General features: G+C 49.3%; 1 long non-coding RNA gene across 1 annotated transcript; it reads right to left on the minus strand.

Annotated features, from left to right (window-relative positions):
• Window positions 1–213: 213 nt before the first annotated feature.
• LOC144119178 (uncharacterized) lies at window positions 214–4340 on the minus strand. The gene is made up of 3 exons (XR_013312284.1): window positions 4225–4340; window positions 1507–1704; window positions 214–251 (listed from the first exon to the last, which is right to left on the minus strand). It is a non-coding gene; the product is annotated as an uncharacterized LOC144119178 (long non-coding RNA).
• Window positions 4341–23079: the final 18739 nt, after the last annotated feature.

The raw sequence follows: 23079 nt of genomic DNA on the forward strand, positions 1-23079 counted from the left end.
TGGAGATAAGGCATGCTCCTTGGATTTAGCTATTTTCGGCGGCGGTGGCTGCGGAACAAAAATAGGGCTTGGATGTGGCAAGTCTGCAAAAGGCACATCATAAGTATTTCCTTCACTGTCACTTTCATCCGAAGAAATCAGGCGTTGCACTGGCCTCCTCTTCCTTTTCTGCCGCACATTTTCAGGTTCAGAACCCAGGTCAGATGTCAGCATAGCTTGTAATTCCTTCTTTCTTGCCAGATCGTAGTTATCTAGTAAACATTAAACAGTGCAAAATCAAAATATCACCAAATGCTTTGTCATCTTGCAAAGAATACAAAAAACCTAGATACTAAAAAATACTGGCTTAAATGACAGTACAGTAAGTAGCCTTTGCTTGTCAACTTTCAGAGTAATATAAACTGAAAGCTAAATGACTAAATACCAAAACTCATAATATAGAAAAAAAAGCAGGTAACCTATAATCAGTTCTACACACGCTTTTAGCGGGGAAGTGGAAGGGAAATGAGGGGCTCGTTATGAAACATGAATGAAACAAACCAACAGTTGGCAAGGCCAAGGAAAGCGTAGGGGATTTCTTTTTAAATTTTGGTTTTTGCTATAGACCAGAATTAGTGCTGTAATCATTTTGGAAACAAAGGTAATTAACCACAAAGTAGAAGGAAAAACAACACGCCAGTGGTGGGAACCAAACCCACGACCTCCGAATATCACGTTGAGTGCTCTTCCAACTGAGCCACATCAACGGCTCTTGCTACTCTTTAGGGTATTAATGTTGCCTGTAAACAAACCTCGAGAGTGTTCACCAGCACCACCCTTCTTTCAGTTCCCTGCTAATAGCTAACGAGGGTCTCGATTCTGGCAGTCTTGAAGCCATAGGCAGCATAAGAGGGTTCTCGCACAGTTTCCGCCTTCTCTGTCGATCACGCTCTACATGAAGCTGGCAGTAACACAAGACGTTCCATGTCCACTGCTAAGGAGAAGGGTGGCACTGCTAACACTCTCAAGGTTTGTTTACAGGCAGCATTAATACCCAAACAAGTAGCAGGTTGGACAGTCGTTGATGTAGCTCTCGGAAAAGCAACGGACACGATATTCACAGGTCGTGCGTTCGGTTCCCACTATAGGCGTGTTGTTTTTCCTTGTACATTGTAGTTAATCACCTTTCTTCCCAAAATGATTAAAGCACTAATTCTGGTCTATAGCAAGAACCAAAATTTAAAAAAAACCTGCGCTTTCCTTGGCCTCACCAACTGCGGGGTTCTTTCATTCTACACACGTTGACACACATAGCTATGTACAAGCTACAGAATTGTGACACTACAGCCTTTGCTACCCAGATTTGCACTGATCAGCAGCTGTACACACAGAATTACTAAAATTGTATATTTCTGTGAAGCCTACCTGAGAATATTTCAGGCTAGGCTACAGGCATAAAAATAATCCCATTTTGAGTGTGTAACTAACATACGTATGATGCTTACAAGTATTTCAAATAGTGCTTACCACAAGTCCACAACACTCTACATCTGTACTTCTTCCAATGGTCAGATGGCTTTTCATTGCTCTGTACTGCCTCATTTATTCTGCGCGAATTTTTGTGAGGCGGCCACGCAACAGTATTTTCGGCAATTATCCATGAAGATGGAACGACAGAAACTTCCTCCTGATCTTGGAAATGTACAACGCTGAACAATTTAGAACCTGAAAGCACACATTAAAAAACACAAATCTTGAAACCCCCAAACCAAAAGTACAAATAACATGCTAAAACACCAAATGTTATCAAGAAAGCTGCAATTCTTGCACGCTGATGGAGCTTTAAAATACATTTGTAATAAGTGTCTACCCCTTCCTGATATCCTCTTCAGATTTAGGCACTTTTGCATGCGTGCAGAAGAGGGAAAACTGCGTATGAATTTGGTCCATTTGGGAGGCACACACACTTATGCTGAATGTCATCCACATTCCAAACTGAAATATTCCGCGAAAGTCCTTTTGCAGAGACAATCATCAATTCTGATGATGGAAGAGGGTTCAGAAAAAGGTTGCCTAAAGTTGTGAAAAAATGTCCACAGATGTAAATACTTCCTGACGAGCACAAAAAGCTAGTTATTAAAACAATGTGACCATTTTTCAAGCGAACGCAGTTGTCACGTTTGCCGAGTTTCAACACTGTGTCCTTCGTTTCCAGCATGGAGTACTGTATGCCTTCAAATCCTGGAGGCACAGCTGATCCATCACAGTGCTGTCCAGACAGTTTAACTGGCACATCCAGTGAACATGAGCTTGCTTGGCTCACACTCCTCCTCTCACTGAGGCGTCGAATAACTTGCTGAAGAGCACGCGCATGTGATTTCAGCAGCAGTTTGACTTGATAGAGGAAGTTCTCAAAAGGAAAGGCTGAAAACTCATCCAGAGGGCCAAACCTTCGAACATCATCAGTGATATGCAAAAGAGAATGAAGATTGTAGACATAAATGTCTTTGCCATACAATTACCCAGCTTCAGTAACGAATTCATGAAGAAGACGTTCGGCAGTATTTGCATGAACCATGCTGTGCTTTGGGCAGACAAGAATGGTAATGGCAATGCTGAGTTTCATGAAGTGCTTGAAGTATTTTTCTTCCAAATTTCCTTTCAGTGCAACAGGACCATAGTATATCAGAAAATTCCTGAATTCTACCGCTTTCCACTGCTCTAAAAAGCGAAGTCCTCGTGGTCTTCTTTTCATATCACTAGGAGCAAAGGAAGCAAAATTTTCCAGCCTCCCAGAAACACTCAGCTTCGATGCATGGTTCATCTTAGAAAAGCAAGGCCTCGTAGATGTCCAGTGCTGCACAAGCAGCCTTTTCATGACGCCTAGACATACCATGTGCATGTAATCCAGTGGAAATTAGCTAACAAGGCCAATTCCCAGGCACTGAAGAGGGCACTGACCCCGGTGATGATCACTGTGCACCTGGTTCTTAAAGCTTTCGTCTGTGCGCAAAGGGCTGTCATGTTCAGTGAAAATGACCTTCCTGTCCAACTCGGAGTATGTGCCCTTTTGCACACACTTTTCACAGCCCAAGTATGCTGCATGCCCTTTTATGCATTTGATATAAGCTCTTGCAGGGGCATCACAGATGAAAGCATGGAGCCTCACTGTAAATGACCTGCCACAGTACACAAGTCCACTCTCTAGCAGCCCCATCATTTCACTAACGAAGTCCTTCAAATATAAGTTCAAGTCCTCAGTTTTGCCATCTCCCTCAAAGAGTGCAGCAATGAAAGGAGAATGGTTTGAACTTTCTCTGACCAGTACAAGTATAGGCCAGAACTGTCGCCGAGAGCTGCGAGAAATAGGGAGGCCGTCTACATTTACAACTAAGGACAGTGTGTCCAACCCTTCCGGAACATGATTGGAAATATGGTCAATCAAGTTGGGCGTCACTCCAAAGTAGTGGTACTGGCCGCCACACATGGACACAAGCTCCGTCTTCCTCTGCGTCTTCAAGAGTGTTCTGGCATCCAGCGGTAGTTCAGGATGGTAAGCACTGAGAATTTTCAGCAGTGAATTTAGGTGCGAGGCAGGTACGTTATTCTCGAGGGCCCATGTTCGCAGATCGCGCTCGAGAGACGGTGAGGTATCGGAAGGCAATACGCTAGACGCATTTGTGTCCTGACTGCTGCCAACGTGAGATGACACACTCTCCGCTTCAGATGTGTCGAGCTCAGCAAAGCTCATGTCCGAGGAGTCATAGCGGCCGCCGACCGTGCTCGCGCCAAAGTCGCTGCATGCAGCGAATTGGTCAGCTGAAGGTGCTGAATTCTGCAGAGAACTTCCACTTGAACCTCCAGGTCTTACCTGTACTTCAGAGTCTACAAAACCTTCCGTAATGTCGCTAACTGACCCACTGCTATCAGTAACTTCACCCTGATCGCTCTCGTCGGCATTTTCCAGCTCTTTCTCGATGGCACTAGCTATTCTCCGTCGCCTCTGTCGGTTGCTGACATCGCTGAATGAGTTCTTGACTCTCTTCATTTTGACAGTGAACAATATTCCTGACCATAACGCGTTAGTACAGAAAAATGAGTGCACGCTATTTCGCGACACTAAAACACCGACGTACCATAACACGTTAGCACAGAAAAATGTGCCTCCGCTTTGCTACACTGAAGCAATGAAAGTTCCCACCACTGGTACAATGAAGGTGAATAAATATCAGCAAAGGCACTAACCGTTACAGTTATTCGCCGGCACACTTCCACCGCGGACAGACATGATGTCGTTTGGCGGCATAGAGCTATTTAGGCGGGAAACATGGCGGGAAATCACTATTGATGATGTCGCTGGTGATTAGACTGACTAGCTAGTCGTTTTTTTCACTGATCTCCACTCAGTGCTTTTTTCCAGTGGTTTTTTTATGCAAACGCAGAAAGTATATCTTAAAAAAATATGACACAATTATGTCTAGGTGCTTAGAAATGCATCGAAGTAACAAAATCTTTTTGTTAAGTCAATTAACTTTTAGAAAAAAAAGAACAGGTTCCGGTTTCGAGTGATTGATATGGCTTCCGCGAATTTCTTGACGAGTTTACCAAACAAACCTCCGTTCTCAGTGCAAGAAAGCAGGGTGTGAAGAAAAGTGTCTTTCGCAGTGTGCATGCAACTTGACGGCACATTATATATATATACACACACACACGCACAATCACGGAGTGCAGGCATGGATTCTAATGTTGTTTACGTGTGTAATGGCGCAACGTTGCTCTGCGATGTTGTTCGAACGATGACAGATGGTATGTTATGCTAACCAACTTCTGATAATGTGACTGCAACATTGGCAGATAGTGTGTTATTTTAACCAACTTATGGACACATTGCTACAACGTTGTAGTATATTGCACATTAGAAAACATTGGCTGTATTGTAGCAACGTTGAGGCGACATTTTGTGCTACTAGGGTCGTGGGTTCGGCTCCCACCGTCGGAATATTATAGTTTTTGTTCTGCTTTTCTGGTCAATTATCTTAAAAGCAATAAAAGGTCCAATAATCATCTCCATTAATCCGCAACACAAATATTAATAGTAATATTAACCCCCCCCCCCAATTGCTCCCTGGTTTCTGTGGCTGTTGGCTTCCTTCATATTGTAACGTGATGATGTGCACACCAAAAGGGAAAAATATATTTACAGGGAAACAGCTTACAGCCACGCAGCCGAACAACCGGGCATGCGAAGCCCAGCAGCAGAAACGCACTTCGTCCTCTTCGCGTTCCAAGCGCGAGCGCACCAAGCACGAGCGTTCCAAGCACAAGCACAACCGTAGCATAACTCCCGGCGGCAAAAGCACCGTCCCGGTGCTAAGTGGATGATGTAGCAGGCGTGTGGTACGGTTTGAGACGGACTACATGAACGACGTCAGTCAAAGGGCTAGTGGACGACGTCGGTGCATGAAGAGGTGTAATCTCGTAGGTCACGTCGGTCACCTGACGGAGAACTCGATAAGGGCCACTGTACTGACGTAGAAGTTTCTCAGAGAGACCGACATGGCGAGAAGGAGACCAAAGGAGGACGAGTGAGCCCGGCGGATAGTGTACTGGGCGATGCCGGCGGTCGTAAACTGACTTCTGGTAGGTCTGAGATGCGGTGAGCCGGTCTCGGGCGATTTCACGGGCCATAGTTGCTCGGGAGATGGCGTCACGTGCATACTCTGTGGTCGAGGCAGTAGAACTCGGTAGTAATGTATCCAATGGCAGCGCAGGATGCCGTCCAAACAGAAGGTAGAAAGGAGAATAGCCGGTGGTATCATGCCGCGACGAATTATAAGCAAATGTTACATAAGGCAAGGCAACGTCCCAATCGCGGTGGTCGGGCGAGACATACATGGATAGCATATCGGTCAGAGTCCTGTTGAGGCGCTCGGTAAGCCCGTTCGTCTGGGGATGGTAAGCTGTAGTGAGCTTATGCTGCGTGCCACAGGACCGGAGGATATCGTCAACTACTCGGGACAAAAAGTAGCGGCCGCGGTCCGTCAGCAATTGGTGTGGAGCGCCGTGGTGAAGGATTACGTTCTGCAATAGGAAGTCGGCGACATCGGTTGCGCAACTTGTTGGTAACGCACGCGTGATAGCGTACCGGGTCGCATAGTCGGTCGCGACAGCAATCCAACGGTTGCCGGAGCAGGACGTCGGGAAAGGTCCGAGAAGGTCGAGTCCAACACGGTAGAATGGTTCGAGAGGTACGTCAAGAGGCTGTAGAAGGCCAGCAGGCAACGTTGATGGTCTCTTCCTGCGTTGACAGAGGTCGCAGGAGGCAACGTAACGCCGAACAGAGCGGTACAGACCAGGCCAAAAGAAGCGGCGTCGGACCCGATCGTATGTGCGGGAGACGCCGAGGTGGCCTGCGGTCGGTAGGTCGTGTAGTTCCGCAAGGACAGATGAACGGAGACGCTGGGGAACGACTAGCAGGAGCGGAGGTCCGTCAGGACGAAGGTTGCGGCGGTATAGGACGCCATCCTGAATGACGAACAGTTGCAATGAAGGATCTCGGCTGGCACAGTTGAGGCGATCAATGAGAATACGCAAGGAAGAGTCTTGTCGCTGCTCGTCCGCGATGTTAACCAGATCGGAGATAGCGAAGAGGCACGGGCCGAGGTCGTGGTCTCCAGGATCAGGCGGCTCTACAGGGTGCCGAGACAGGCAGTCGGCGTCTTGATGGAGACGCCCTGACTTGTAATGAACAGTGTAAGAATACTCTTGGAGGCGCAACGTCCAACGTCCGAGCCGGCCTGTGGGGTCTTTCAGTGAAGACAGCCAACAAAGGGCGTGGTGATCGGTCACTACGGAGAATGGACGGCCAAACAGGTACGGTCGGAACTTAGCTACGGCCCAAACAAGAGCTAGACACTCGCGCTCTGTAATTGAGTAATTTCGCTCAGCTGTAGAAAGGAGGCGGCTGGCATATGCAATAACGCGTTCTTGCCCTTGGTGACGTTGGGCTAGCACGGCGCCAATCCCATAACCGCAGGCGTCTGTGCGAACTTCAGTCGGAGCCGACGGATCAAAATGGGCCAGAATAGGTGGGGAGGTGAGTAAGTCGATTAGCGAAGAAAAGGCCTCCTCTTGGGCAGGGCCCCAGGTAAAAGGGGTGTCTTTCTTTAGAAGGTCGGTCAGGGGGCGAGCGGTGCCGGCAAAATTTTTGATGAAACGGCGGAAGTACGAGCAGAGGCCGACGAAGCTGCGCACATCCGTAGACGACTGGGGAATAGGGAAGTCCTCGACGGCTTTAACTTTAACAGGATCCGGGCGGACACCAGAAGCGTCGACTAGATGTCCGAGAATGGTGAGTTGGCGGCGACCGAATTGACATTTCGACGAATTGAGCTGTAGCCCGGCTCGACGGAAGACAGAAAGAATGCTCGCCAGTCTTTCGAGGTGCGTGGTAAACGTGGGCGAAAAAACCACAACATCGTCGAGGTAACATAGACATGTGGACCATTTAAAGCCGCGAAGCAAGGAGTCCATCATTCTTTCGAAGGTAGCTGGCGCATTACAGAGACCGAATGGCATAACTTCAAACTGATATAAGCCGTCCGGTGTGACGAATGCCGTCTTTTCGCGGTCCTTGTCATCAACAGAGATTTGCCAATACCCGGACCGAAGGTCAATTGAAGAGAAAAATTTGGCTCCGTGAAGGCAGTCCAAAGCATCGTCTATTCTTGGGAGTGGATAGACGTCTTTTTTTGTTATGTTGTTTAGGTGCCGGTAATCAACGCAAAAGCGCCAGCTGCCGTCCTTCTTTTTAACCAGCACAACTGGTGAGGCCCAAGGGCTCGACGAGGGCTCTATGATGTCTTTACTGAGCATCTTGTCCACCTCTTGCTGTATGATGGTGCGTTCTGTACTGGACACTCTGTAGGGTCGTCTGTGAATAGGAGCTGCGTCACCGGTGTTGATGCGATGCGTGACCACAGATGTTCGAGCCAAAGGGCGGTCATCGAAGTCAAAGATGTCGCGAAAAGACGACAGAAGATACCGAAGGTCTTGAGCTTGCCCTGGTTAAGAGGTCAGCAGCAATCATTTTTGCATATTCATCAGGTGGTGGGACGTCAGAGTCGCGGCAGTTCGACGAGGGTGGGACGCTTCTCACCGCCGATACGACGCATTCGGCAGCAGGGCACAGCGTGGCGAGCGACATACCTTGTGGGAGCGGCTGAACATAAGAGGCAAAGTTGAGAACCGGAAGGGACGCTTGATTTGCCGACATGGTGACAACTGTATGCGCAAGGGCAACACTGCGTGTAAAGGGCACATCAGGAACCGGAGTAATGATGTAGTCACCATCGGGAACTGGCGGGACCGAGGAGAAACGGACATAAGTGGCGGCATCGGGGTCCAGGCGGACAAAGTCGGCGGTGCACAGTCGGTGAACAATTGGATCCGGTGGCTCTGAAGGAACAGGTAGAGCGAGTTGAACGATGCTTGTGGCGCAATCTATAAGGGCGGAATGGTCGGTGAGAAAGTCAAGGCCGAGAATGATGTCATGAGGGCAGTGTTCGAGGACAGTGAAGAGCACAGAAGTATGGCGGCCGGCTATCGAAACACGAGCAGTACACATTCCGACGACAATAGACATACCGCCATCTGCAACACGGACCACAGTTGAGGGGGCAGGAGTGAGCACTTTCCTTAGGCGACGGCGAAGACGAGCATTCATGACTGAGACGTGCGCTCCAGTGTCGATCAGAGCGGTAACAGGGACCCCGTCCACGTCGACGTTAAGGATGTTCCGATGAGCATGAAGAGTTAAAGGAGGGTTTTCTGGTCGGGTCGTCAGAGCAGCATCATCCCCAGACGCTGCAGCCATCAGTTTTCCGACCGGGAGTGGGCATATGGGGCCGGCGACGAAGGGCGGCGAGGTCGGGGCGATGGAGATCGACGGCGCTGAGGTGACGACGAACGGTTGGTAAGCGGGGTCTGAGCGTTGTGGCCAGAAGAGGTCGTTTCCGAGGGCGAGGGAGAGCGGCGGGAATATGCAGAACCCGGCGGGTAGCGGCTGTAGGTCGAGGACGGACGGCTTCGGCAGTGTCGAGATATGTGGCCAACTCGGGAGCAGTTAAAGCAGATGGGCCTGTCATCAGGTGTTCTCCATTCATCTGGATTGCGGCTGCGTCGAGGGTAGTATGCACGTTCAGAACCGAGCTCCGGGGACATGCGGCGAGCATATGGGGCACTAACTGAGCAAACAGGTTGAATCCCAAGATTGGCAAATTCTTTGCGAACGACAGCCTGTATAAGGGATACTGCTGGAGTACTGTCTGTTGCGGGTGGATGAAACGCAACGGGGGACATTGCCTCTACTTCTTGGCGCACAAGTCGTGTCAGGCTCTCAGATGTCGGCAGACGGCTCGGTGGAGTCGAGTCTACACAGGACGACGTCGCAGTCGTATTCGGCAACCGCGTGAACTGCGGAGAAATTCGGCGGCTCTTCGCTTGTTCGAACCGGCGGCATTCCTTGATGATTGCGTCAACCGTTCCGCAGTCCTTGTATACAAGAAGGTTAAAGGCGTCATCTGCGATGCCTTTGAGCACGTGACCTACTTTGTCGCACTCTGACATAGTGGCGTCGACTTTCATGCAGAGAGCTAATATGTCCTTAATGTATGGTACATAGGACTCTGTGGACGTTTGTGCACGGCATGCGAGCTCCTTCTTCGCAGCGAGCTGACGCCCGAATGGCTTACCAAACAGGTCACAAAGCTTGCCCTTGCAGAGATCCCAGCTGGTGAGTTCATCCTCGTGGGTCTCGAACCATACCCTGGCAGTGCCCGTCAGGTAGAAGATGACGTTGGCCAACTTTAGGGTCGGGTCCCACCTGTTGTGTGTGCTCACGCGCTCGTACATTGCGAGCCAGTCCTCCACGTCGACGCCGTCCGTTCCGTTGAAGGTCCCAGGATCTCTCGGATGGGCAATGATGAACGCCGGGTTGGCGGACGCCGACGGAGCGGCCCCTTCGCTGGTCATGGTTGAAGAGCCGGCGAGCTGACGACCGCTGCGAAGTTCGTGCTTGCTGTGGCTGTACCCAGCACCTCACACCAATAATGTAACGTGAAGATGTGCACACCAAAAGGGAAAAATATATTTACAAGGAAACAGCTTACAGCCACGCAGCCGAACAACCGGGCACGCGAAGCCCAGCAGCAGAAACGCACTTCGTCCTCTTCGCGTTCCAAGCGCGAGCGCACCAAGCACGAGCGTTCCAAGCACAAGCACAACCGTAGCAATATGTATAACGAGCCCCTCATTTCCCTTGCCTTGTCGCCTTAATTACACATCGAGGGCCTCGGTTCTGGCAGCCTTGAGGCCTTAGGAAGCTTAAGAGGGTTCTCACATAGCTTCCGCCCACTCCGTTCGATGCAGTTCCACGTCACTTTAACGGTACATATGAGACGTACTACGTACACCGCCTAAGGACGAGGGTGGCGTTTGTGGACACTCTCAAGGTTAGGTCAATCGTAAACTTAAGCACCCCAGAAAGCAGGTGATTTGACAGCCGCACCGGACGCGTAATTCGGAGCTCGTGGGTTCGGCTCCCACCGTCGGAATATTATAGTTTTTTGTTCTGCTTTTCAGATCGATTATCTTAAAAGCAATAAAACGTTGAATAATAATCTCCATTAACCAGCAACACAAATATTGATAGTAATAATAACCATCCCCCCATATGCTCCCTGGTTTCATTGGCTCTTGGCTTCCTTCATATGTATAACGAGCCCCTCATTTTCCTTCCCATGTCGCCTTAATTACACATCGCGGGCCTTGGTTCTGGCAGCCTTGATGCCTTGTGTCGTGTAGTATGGGAGGTAAATGTGAATGACGGGAGCACTTAGGCAAGGGTTCTTCAATTGCACTCCGCTCGCCAAGGTAATCGAACTGGGAAGGTAGGGGTGGGATGGGGTGGGGGTTGGATAGGGATATGATATGCGCGCAGTGGTTATTAAAGCGAATTTGTAGAGGGTTGACGGTCTGTCCACTGTACATACTGCATTCTAGGAGGTATATTACGTTGCAGGAGTCACAATCAAAGTTGCCATTAATTTTCCATTTGAAGCCTGAAGCTGTGCTTACTGCCCAGCTTCACATAAAAACTGCACATGCTGCACATACAGCATTACTGCACATACAAACATCAAGCTGTGCAGTAAGCACAGCTTCAGGCTTCAAATGGAAAATTAATGGCAACTTTGATCGTGATTCCTGCAACGCAATATACCTCCTAGGATGCAGTGTGTGTAGTATGCAGTGCATTGGACAGACTGTCAACCCCCTACGAATTCGCTTTAATAACCACCGCGCGCATATCATATCCCTACCCAACCTTCCCTTGTAAAAACACATTAAGGAGAGAAACCACCCATTTGATGCAATTAAGTTAACAGTCCTACATGGTGGGTTCCACAACACCCAGGAAAGAGAACAACGCGAGTCGTTCTTTATTTACAAAATTGGAACAATTCCTCACGGCATTAATGAAAGTCCAGGTGTCCTCCATCCGCCCCTTGCAGGGCCGTTGCTTACATTGCGAGTGCCAGCTTGACATACCTCGGTCGTTTCTTGCCAGCGACAATCTTTTTCAAGCTCACACAAATTTCTTCATCCCCAACCCATCCCACCCTATCTTCCCAGTTCGATTACCTTGCCGAGCGGGGTGCAATTGAAGAACGTTGCCTAAGTGCTCCCGCCGTTCACATTTACCTCCCACACGACACTTTTCCGACCTCAGATGTTTTGCCACCCTTTTTTTTCCGACCTCAGATGTTTTGCCACCTTTTTTTTTCTCTTGCCGTGCTTTGATGCAGGGTTTCCTGGGGCGATGCAATGTGGGCTCGCAGATAGGAAACGGCGATCCGTTTATGGGACTGCATTGCGTGGGGAAGGCATGGAGCCAGCAGGCGACGACGGCACTGATGAGGACCCGGTAGCTAAGTCGGAGTCACCGCAGGCGCCGTAGACATATCGCTTCATGTTTGAAACATGCTCTGGGAAAATGTGGTGCACACCGCATGGTCGATGCGCTGGCAGGTCTTCGAGGCGGTATGTCACGGGGCCGAGTCGGGCAACGACACGGTAAGGGCCGCGGTATCGGGGCAAGAGCTTTGCGGCACGGCCAGTCGCACGGATGGTGCGGCGAACGAGGAGCAAGTCACCGGGCCGGAAGGGGGGATGTGGTGGTGCTGCCGCGTTGGCCGCTTGCACACGCGCGTGAGCCGTGAGGAGGTTGCGCTGGGCGTCGAGGCGGGCGGAATGAAGTCGTTGAGCAGATTCAGTTGGTGACGCAGTAGGATGGGGAAGGCCCAACTGCGCGTCGAGAGGGATGGAGGGCGTTCTGCCATAGACGACTGAGAACGGCGTCACATGCGTTGTTTCTTGCGCTGCAGTGTTGACTGCAAAAGCTGCAGCAGAAACAAAACGATCCCAGTTTGTGTGGGACGGAGCGACGTAGGATGCGAGTATATCCGTGAGGGTACGGTTAACACGCTCCACGAGGCCATTGCACTGCGGATGATTGACGGATGTAGTGGAATGCGCAATGCCGAAGGAGCGGAGGGCTCGCTCGAATTCATGGGACATAAAGCAGCTCCCACGGTCCGTGATGAGGCGCCGGGGAACACCGTGCCGAAGAACGAGATGCTGTTCCACAAACGCGACGGCATGAGCGGACGACGTGTCTGGAACGGGCAGTGCTTCGACCCACTTGGAGAAGTAGTCGATCGCAACCAGAACATACCGGTTGCCGGCACGCGTCTTCGGAAACGGGCCCAAATGATCCAGTCCAACCAGCTCGAAAGGTGAACATGGTGGCGAAAAAGCCTGCGGGGGTGGCTTGGTTACACCTGTGGACGGTTTTCTGTACTGGCATGTCTGGCAAGACGCCACGTGTTCCTAGACATCTCTGGACATATTAGGCCACCAAAACCGCTCCGACACTCGTGCGTAGGTCTTGCCGCGACCAAGGTGACCAGCCGTGGGAGCGTCGTGTAAGCCGCGCAAGATTTGCGACCGCAGTGTTGCCGGCACAACTGGCAGCCAGACGGGTGGTCGACCACGGAGCCGCTTCACATGACACAAGAGGTCGTCCTTCATTCGATAGACCCGGCGTAGTTGGCGGAGGCCTGCGCCGGCGGCGGTGCCAAGGGAGTGGATTATGGCAGCAATGGCGGGATCTTGCGTTTGTGCAGTCCTCAGGTCCGTCAAAGCCGTCACGGAACAAGGGTGGCGAGAAAGGAAATCGGCATCTTGATGGGCAGAGCCGCGCCGATGCACTATTGTGAAATTGTACTCTTGAAGTTGCAGGGACCAGCGTGCAATCTTGGCATTCAAATGTTTGGCGGACTGCAGCCAAGTGAGAGCGCTATTGTCCGTGACTATGGTGAAGTGACGGCCGTACAGGTAGGAACGGAACTTCTCGACGGCCCAGACAACGGCGAGGCACTCGAGTTCTGAAGAGTGGCGGCGGCGCTCAACGTCGGAAAGCTGGCGGCTGGCATAAGCGAGGACTTTGTGGTCACCAGACTCGTCTTCTTGCAGGAGGACAGCGCCGACCCATCTTGGCTGGCATCCGTGTGGAGGACGATGGGGGCCGATTCGTAGTAATGGGCCAATGTAGGAGGCTCGAGGAGGGCGTGCTTGACGTCAAGAAACGCGAGCTGTTGGGCCTGCGTCCAACTCCACGGTGCATTCTTCTTCAGCAGGGCGGTCAATGGAGCGCTGCGCTTGGCAAAGTCCGGAATGAAACGACGGAAATACGAAGCAAATCCAAGGAAACTTTTGAGCTCCTTGGCGGTGGTGGGAGCTTCGTAAGCTGTAAGCGCTTTTAGTTTTTCAGGGTCGGGACGGATGCCATGCCGGCTCACAACGTGACCCAAGTACGTCACCTCCGCGAAACCGAAGAAACATTTTTTTGGTTTTAAGCGAAGCCCAGCAGAGGTAAGGGTTTCGAGGACGAGTTTGAGGCGTCTCTGGCGTTCTTCAAATGTAGCCGCGTAGACAATTACGTCATCCAGGTAGACCAACGCCATAGTCCACTTCAAATGGCCTAAGACTCGGTCCATGAGACGCTGGAAGGTGGCTGGAGCGTTCGAGAGACCGAAGGGCATACGGTTGAACTAGTAAAGGCCGTCGGGAGTCACGAAAGCCGTCTTTTCCGCATCATCGGGGTGAACAGGCACCTGCCAGTAGCCCGAGAGCAGATCTAGCGTGGAAAAATAACGGGCCCCCTTCAGGCGGTCAAGCGCATCGTCGAGGCGAGGCAGCGGGTACACGTCGCAATTAGTAATAGCATTTAGCTTCCGATAGTCAACGCAGAAGCGGAGTGTTCCATCCTTCTTGCGCACAAGGACGACAGGGGAGGACCAAGGGCTACAAGAAGGGGCAATGATTCCCTGGTCAAGCATGTCGCACACGTTTTGCTGGATGACTCTCCGTTCGGCTGGCGCTGCACGGCGAGGTTGGTGATGAACGGGCCCGCGGTTTTCGGTGTTGATCCGGTGTTGAGCCCAGGAAGTGCACCCGAGTTCACCGGCGCTGAGAGCAAGGCAACTGCGATGCTCGAGCAGCAAGGTCTTCAGAGAGGCGAGCTCCGCGCAGGTCAGGCTGGGTCCAAAGTTAAATTCTTCCCATGATAGGATCGCCGGCGCTGGAGGGTGGCGAGGAGGGGCTTCAGGTTGCAGAGACGCCACTGGTGACCCGGGGTCCAAAACTGAGGCTGTACCCAATTGCGTGCCGGGAGTCAGCGCGAGAGGTACGCTGCTGATGTTGAGTATAAATACGTGGGCCTCTCCTTAGAGCACAGGCAGAAGGCTTCGAGGGAGGTCATCTGACGGGCTGGAGCTGAACACCGGATGGGTTCGAACAGCACGCCTGTTGTGACCGGACTGTCAAGCTTGGCATACACCCACGTTGCCGCACCCGGTGGCAGGGTCACGGCGGACGCCACAGTCACGCTAGTGACGTCGAACGGCTTGACTCGACACGGCCACTTCGTCGCGAGGTCACGCAGAGACGCTGAGGCACGCTTGGTCGCCGACACCAGGGACTGCCACAGGGCGACACCGAGGCTGGAAACCCGGCTAAGCCAGCCCGGCCCACAGAGAGTTCGGCTCGCCCGTGGTTTGGTTCTAGTAAAATTAAGGACGACTCCGGCTTGCTGGCACCACCCGCACCCGAGGACCACTGGCCAAATAGGGCTGTCTGCGACAACAAACTCGGTGGAGATGGTATTTCCGAGTGCTGTCAGGTTGACGACGACACTTCCGACTTGCTCCACAGGGGTGCCGTTAAAAGCTAAGAGCCGGGTTTTGGCGGCTGGCAGAAGCAGGTGGGGCGCGTCAGCAACAAACGATTTGTGCAGTACATTGACAGCCGCTCCAGTGTCAACCAAGGCCTTTACGTGCCGGTCAAGCAGGGCGACGTCGACGAGCACGTAAGGAGCATCAGTGGTAATCGGAGCCGACGAAAGGAGGGGAACGGCAGAACGGTGCCCCCGGAGTTCCGCCAAATCGTTTCCCGACGTTGGAGGGCCGGCACAGTCCCTCGCGTAGTGTCCCCGAAGGCCGCAGCGGAAGCAGGTCATGCGGACGTCGTTACGCAGGCGTCGGATAGAGGCCGCAGTTGGGGCTGCGGACCGAGGAACCTGCACCCGGCAGACGGTGGCGACCCCCGCGTGGCCAGCAAAGTCAATTCCGCCTCGATGGCGAGCGCCATGGCGGCGCGGACGGAATCAGGACGGCCAGAGCGGACCAAGCGCTGCACCTCGGGGAGTCGGATGGCGTCGACAAACGCCTCGGTGCCGACCAGGGCCACGGCGTTCTGAGGCGCTCCCGGCAGCGACTGCAGAGCCAGGCGCTCAATGGCGGCGGCGAGGTCCTGGTACGTCTCCCCGGGCTCTTGACGGCGGGCTCGCAGGCGGTGGTACTGCACACGGGGTTGACCTGAGGCACCATAGTGGTCGGCGAGGAGGCCCGCCAGAACAGTGTAAGAGCCCAGCTGGTCGGGCGGCACGTTCTGCAGCAGCTCGGTGGCGCGGCCCCTCAGTTTTGCAACGAGCATCCATGCCTTCATTTGCTCGTCCCAGCCTCTCGCCGCCGCAATACCGTCCAGCTGGATGCGGTAAGCATCCCACGAGATGGTGCCGTCAAATGTGGGCAATTCCACAACGTCCAACGAACACTGCGGCGAGGACGCACCCGCGCCGAGCACGCCATTGGCGGCCACGACCGCAGGCCCAGCGACGGCAGAGCCGTAAACAGCGGCGGCGGGGACGCCCAAAGGCACCTGACCTGTGCTCGGCTCGGCTGGCACCAGGCGACGGAGTTCGCGCCGGAGAGCTTCCATCTCCCCAGCCTGGGCAGTCAGACGGGCCTCCCATGCGTCCATCAGTTGGGTGACTGTATCCAGGAGGCGCTCAACACCGGCGTCCGGCTGCTGCGAAGAGCCGAGCCCCTCCGAGCGCCTAGGTCTAGCGGCGCCGGCCGCCGCGTCGTCGGCGCTATCGGCTGGTGGTGGACTCCTGTCGTCTGGCACGTCGGGTGCTTGACTCTGGGAGCGGGTGAGCGGCATGATCCCACCGCTGCCACCAAAATGTTACGGTGTGGGATGCCACGGGGTGGCCACGTCCCGCCCAGAGAAATATAGCAGCAGTACGGAGGAGAGCCGGCGAAGCACGACCGGCGGCGGCCAAGCTTTCTCGTTCTATCTCCCTCGTGCTAGAGCCGCGCGCTCGCTCTCCGCCTCTTCTTTTATTCCCGTATCAATATATATATATATATATATATATATATATATATATATATATATATATATATATATATATATATATATATATATATATATATATATATATATATATATATATATATATATAAATGGCAAATGAATTGAGGGGCTCTTCTGAAAAACATGAAGGAAGCCAACAGTCACCGAAACCAAGGTGCACAGGGGAATGTTTCTTTTTTTAATTTTTAGCGCTAGTCAATTTGTTTAAGCAGCAGAAAAGACCTTGCCGCCGGTGGGAACCGAACACACGACTTCCGAATATCGCGTCCGGTGCGCTACCAACTGAGCTACGGCTACGGCTTTCAAACCTGCTGCTTTTGTGGGTATTTATGTTTTTGATTCGCTTGTAAGCGAACCTTCAGAGTGTTCACCAGCGCCTCCCTCGTCCATAGCGGTGGACGTAGCACGTCCTGTAATACCGCGAGTGGGACGTAGAACGTCATCTAACGGCGAAGGTGAGAACTGTGCGAGAACCCTCTTATGCTACGCATGGCGTATGCTACGTGTGCTACAGCGCTTGTTTTGTCCCCTTTTCTGTGTCCGTCGTCCGTTCGCGCTGAATTTTACCGCCAAAATAAACTACATCGAACTCGCCAAACTACCATTCTTCTGTATGGCATCAAGACTGCCAGAACCAAAACCTTTGTTAAGCTATTAGCAGACAAGGTAAATGAAATGAGGGGCTCGTTTGACAAACATATGAACATATGAAGATATGTGACTGTTGGCTTCCTTCATATATATATATATATATATATATATATATATATATATATATATATATATATATATATACTGGCGGTATTACAGGACGTGCTACGGCCACCGCTATGGATGAGGGTGGCGCTCGTGAACACTGGCAAGGTTCGCTTACTCGCAAAAAGATAAATACCCAAGAAAGCAGCAGATTGGACAGCCGTCGCCGTAGCTAAGTTGGTAGAGTACCGGACGCGATATTTGGAGGTCGTGGGTTCGGATCCCACTGGCGGCATGGTTGTTTTTCCTGCTGCTTTATAGGTAATTTTCTTTAAGTGACCGATTAATCAAAGTATTATTCTCCCATTGATTGCCACTACAAATTAATAAAAATATAAGCATTTCACTATGCACCTGGGTTTAGGTGACTGTTAGCTTCCTTCGTACGTTTGTCAAACGGGCACCTCATTTCATATATATATATATATATATATATATATATATATATATATATATATATATATATATATATATATATATATATATATATATATATTGAATAAACAGAGACCAACGTTTGAAACAATATAATTTGACGTTTCGGCCGTGGAACGGCCTTCATCATAATAAGGGAATAGAAACGGAGGACACAGAATATGACCGAGGGTGCAAAAAAAGTACAAACATATAATGAACAGATTAAAAACGTATCACACACGTGACTAGAACGTGAATGTGGGTCACAATGGCTGAACAGGAGGGCTACGTTGCGAAATTTAGTGCGTTAACAATCTTAGCTACAGAATGCGATGACAGATGATTAAACGTGTCATGCTTACAGTGCAAAGATGAGAAACCAGAATTACTGGACAGCAAAATCTTAAGAAGCCAGAAGTTGCACACTCTAAAAACACTAAAAAATACGGTCACTAAAAAACACAGGTCACGATAAAGCAGCATAAACGGGTAACAGTATTAGCTTTTATTACATCATGACAAAATAACTCATGACGCTATCTGCCTGTTCTGCCCGAGCACAAGAAAAGAATAAATAAGAAGCATACTCCTGCGATGATGTAAAAAGGTGAACGTAGCGAAATTTTAGCTATATGATGGAGCAGCAAGTTAAGCATACAGGTGCGAATAAACGCAAATTCGGGGTGCGATATACATGAAGAAAAAGCACGAACAGAATAGCACTTAATATCGGTGGATATCAGGGTGTTTGAACTGGTAGGGTGCTGAATTTTCCCGTGCTTTCGTTCAAACCAGAAGGTACTGTATTAAACTTACAGATCAGGAAAGACTCTCTAATTTCTCGGTCGTAAGTAGATTCAAATGCAGATTCTAGAATAGTAGCTTTAATGTGATCAAATGAATGACCTGGGAGCTGAACATGTTTTGATAGGGGCAGGTTTGGGAGGGATTTAACATGGGCTCTGTGGTTATTGAACCGTAATCTAAAGGGGGTTTCTGTCTGGCCTACATACTGAAGGTTACATATGGTACACTGGAGAAGGTAAATGACGTTCGAAGTCTCGCAGGTGAGGTCACCCTGAATTTTTAAATGAAAGTTAGAACCCGTACTGCTAACGCTCTGAGACGTAGTCATATGCGGGCAAACTTTACAGCGGCTCTTGTTGCAAGGGTGGCAGCCTGTGGGTTGGGGAGCACTAGTTCTTGAAGAAGTTAGTATGTCCTGTAGATTTCTAGATCTTCTATAAACAGCCTTTGGCGGCTCTACGAATATTTCCTTCAGGCGAACATTTTGCATGAGAATATTATAGTGCTTTTTTAAGATTGCCGAAACGTTTGGTGCGGATGCAGAATGAGTGAGGACAAGGTTGGTATTCGAGTAGGAAGTATATGGTGTTTCTTTAGCGAGTAGAATCCTTCGAAATTTTGTATCTGCGCGCGCTATGGCGTCATCGATCAGCTGAGGGAGGTAATTTTGTGTAATGAGCGCGCTACGAAGTGTGGCGCAGTTGCTTTTAAAGTCAGATTGTTTCGAGCAGATACGTTTGAACCGAAGTGTTTGACTGTAGGGGATGCTGGTTTTAACATGTTTGACATGACTACTATCAAAGTGCAAATATTGCTGGCGGTCAGTAGGTTTTCGGTACGCCGTTGTAGTCAATTTGTCTTCGTTAAGTGAAACGGTGACGTCAAGAAAATTAACTTTACATCTAGAGTACGTATAGGAAATCGATATAGCATGATGCAGGTTGTTGAAATCGGCTATAAATGAAAGCAGCTCGTCTTCGCCATGGGGCCAAATAAGAAATATGTTAACAATGTACCGCTTACAGTAAAATGGTACTAATGACCGGCTTTTCAAAAATTCGGTTTCCAACAAACCCATAAATATGTTTGCATATTTTGGGCCAATGCGCGCGCCCATAGAAGTCCCACTAATTTGAACATAATGCTTTCCCTGAAACTCAAAGTTGTTAAGTTCTAATATCAGTTTAAATAAGGTGGCCAGTGTACCACCGTCCACTATCTTTTCAACGCGACCTTCATTGTAGACGGCCACGACTGTCCGGATACCATTTGCTTGCGGAATGTTCGTATAGAGTGGAGTGACGTCGAGGGTTATCAAATCAAATCAAATCAAAAAATTTATTTTCAACATTGATACAATGTTGATGGCTTCCGTGACAAAAAGCTGTGAGGACAGCTTGACTAGGTCAGGGAACCATTTTGGCAGCAGCGACTTCATATGCACTTCAATAATTCAAATACAAATGAAATGTGCAACAGACTACATACATTGTCCTACTTACTGAGTACAATAGTTAAAATGCAAGTGAATATTGTAATGGAATACACGGACTTCATTCATCAACTTAACTACGCCACAAAAGAACAATGTGCACTACAATCAAACTACGCAACAAACGAATAAAAGTTAGTACCATAAAGAGTTTGACATGTGAGATCCCGATGAGAAGGCAAACACACACACACACTCACTCTGTATGCCCAACTTCACAATTACCACTCAAAATCATAAAACAGTCTTAGAAAATTGCCCAGAAACAAACATGCTGCGCAATGAGGTGCGCGTTAGGGCAATGGAACCAGAAAATTGCGTTTTAATCTTGTTTAATAGAAATGGTACGTTGTACGGTAATGTTTTCAGAAGATAATTAGTGCGTGGCCGCGGTACAAACCATTCCTCAGACGACCTGGTTCGATATGTGCGAGTTTGCAAAGAGTACACAGCTCCTTCAGGAACTGCTGGTAAGATACACTAGAGAAGTACAGCAGGTATAGTAGACGGTAATCGTAAATCTGTTGTATACTGACCAACTTGAACTGAGTAAAGAGGTCATGAGTGTTGTGAAAGTATGAAACATTAGCGATGCAACGAACAGGTTTCTTTTCGAGCCTATGTAGTATAGTTATGTTTTTTTTTAGTAGTCGTGGCCCAAATTAACGTGCAGTAGTTAATGTGGGACCGAAAGACGGAGTGAAAAACTTGAAGTTTAATGTTAGTTGGAAAAATATCTCGAGATCGACGTATTAAGCCAACAGCGGAAGAGAGTTTTTTCACCAGTTGCTGTATATGCGCATCCCAAGTCATACGGTGCGATAGTACCACTCCTAAAACCTTGTGCTCTTTGACTATATCGATTGTAGAGCTGCCCAAGCGGAGCTCGCCAATCAAACTTACTGGTTTGTTTTTTGAAGCAAACAGAATGGCTTTTGATTTTTTAGGATTTATTCTTAAACAGTTTTTGCTCGACCAATCAAGCAATTTGCAGAGAGTTTCATTAGCGGTATGCAGTATGTGAGAACTATTATCTGATGTGAAAAACAAGCTGGTATCAGCAGCGTACAAAACAAACTTGACATGCTTATCAATACGAACCACATCGTTAACATAGATATTGAACAAAAACGGTCCCAAAACGCTGCCTTGAGGGACGCCGCATGGTATTTCTTTAAAGGACGACAGACTGCCATCGATAACTACAGATTGCATGCGTGTTGCAAGGTACGACTTTAATAGTGAGTGGGGTACGCCCCGAATGCCATAGTGATACAGTTTATTAAGGAGAACAGTATGGTTGAGGCAGTCGAAAGCTTTGCTATAATCTACAAACACCCCAAGCGTCAGTTTATTCGCATCCATGTTTTTGAGTATCAATTCCTTTTGAATCAAAAGGGCGGACTCGGTAGAGCACCCTTTTCTGAACCCATGCTGACATTCAGAAAGAAGTTTATGCTTGGTAAAAAAGGGGTCGAGACGAGACAGAATAACTTTTTCAAGACCTTTTGAAAACACTGGGAGAACTGACACTGGTCGGTAGTTGGCAGCATCATTTTTGTCGCCGCCTTTATATATAACTGAAACTTTTGCGCGTTTCATGTTTAGTGGAAAAAAAAACAGTCTCCAAAGCAAGGTTATAAATGTGTACGAGGGCTGGACAGATGACGTCGAGGACGTATTTGACCGGTCGGACCTGGATATTATCTATGTCAAGGCTTTTACTGTTCTTTAGTGACGTAAATATGTTGTAAACCTCAGCTGTATTAGTTGGCACCATAAAAACAGTGTTCAAGAGGTTGTCGTCAAGGACGCAAGACGTTACAGAAGGAGCAGCATTGTTAGTCATGGCAGTTATGTAGTGGGTGTTGAAATGCTCTGCTAGAGCACCCTCAGTAAGCAGTTGACCTTGGACAGTCGTCTGAAACTGATTAGGCGCAGCTGTACGCAGGCCGAGTGCGTCGTTCACAATCTTCCAGATCCGATCAGGACGAGATGTCGAGGCATCCTGAATCAGCTGCTGAAAGTACTGCACTTTGGCTTTCCTTAGTTCTGATGTGATTCGATTGCGTAGTTTCTTGAACTCTGCTAATATGGAAGGCTTACGCGTTTTTAAGAACAGGGCGAAAAGCTTATTTTTATCTTCAATCATTTTTACCTGCTCGATGCCGATCCAAGGTTTTCTTATCGATCGACGCTGCCTAACAGATTTAAGTTTGAAGCATGCCTTGTAATGGGCAGAAAAAATAGTCATAAAAGTGTCGTATGCTTTATCTGCAGTACTTCCTGCAAAAACCTCAGACCAGTCAGTGCTAATAATTTTATTCCTAAAATCATCGATACTGGTGTCATTTATAGATTGAAAAATTAACTTTGAACGAGAAGGTTTGCGACGCACAGCGACGTCTGAATAAGCCATAAAAACGGGACAATGATCACTGAGGCTGCAATTGACGGTTCCGGCTGCGGTTACTGGTGTGTTGCTGTTCGTAATCAATAGGTACAAAACCGATGAAGTTGTTCATGTGACACGCGTTGGTGTTTTAATGACGTTTTGAAACCCACAGGCTGCAAGTTTGTTGTTCAGTTCAGTAGAAGAGGTATTACCTGCAGTAACATTAATATTAAAATCTCCACCAAGAACTAGCCGCAATCGTTCGAAGGATGCATATTCGAGTAGGTTATCCACAAAGTCCATGAATCTTTTAACATCGCCTGAAGGAGGTCGGTATACGACAGAGAAAAGAGTGCTCTCTTGTTGCAAACAAAGTGCTTCATAATGTTTG

This window comes from Amblyomma americanum, chromosome 2, assembly GCF_052857255.1.
Source record: "Amblyomma americanum isolate KBUSLIRL-KWMA chromosome 2, ASM5285725v1, whole genome shotgun sequence".
NCBI lineage: Eukaryota > Metazoa > Arthropoda > Arachnida > Ixodida > Ixodidae > Amblyomma > Amblyomma americanum.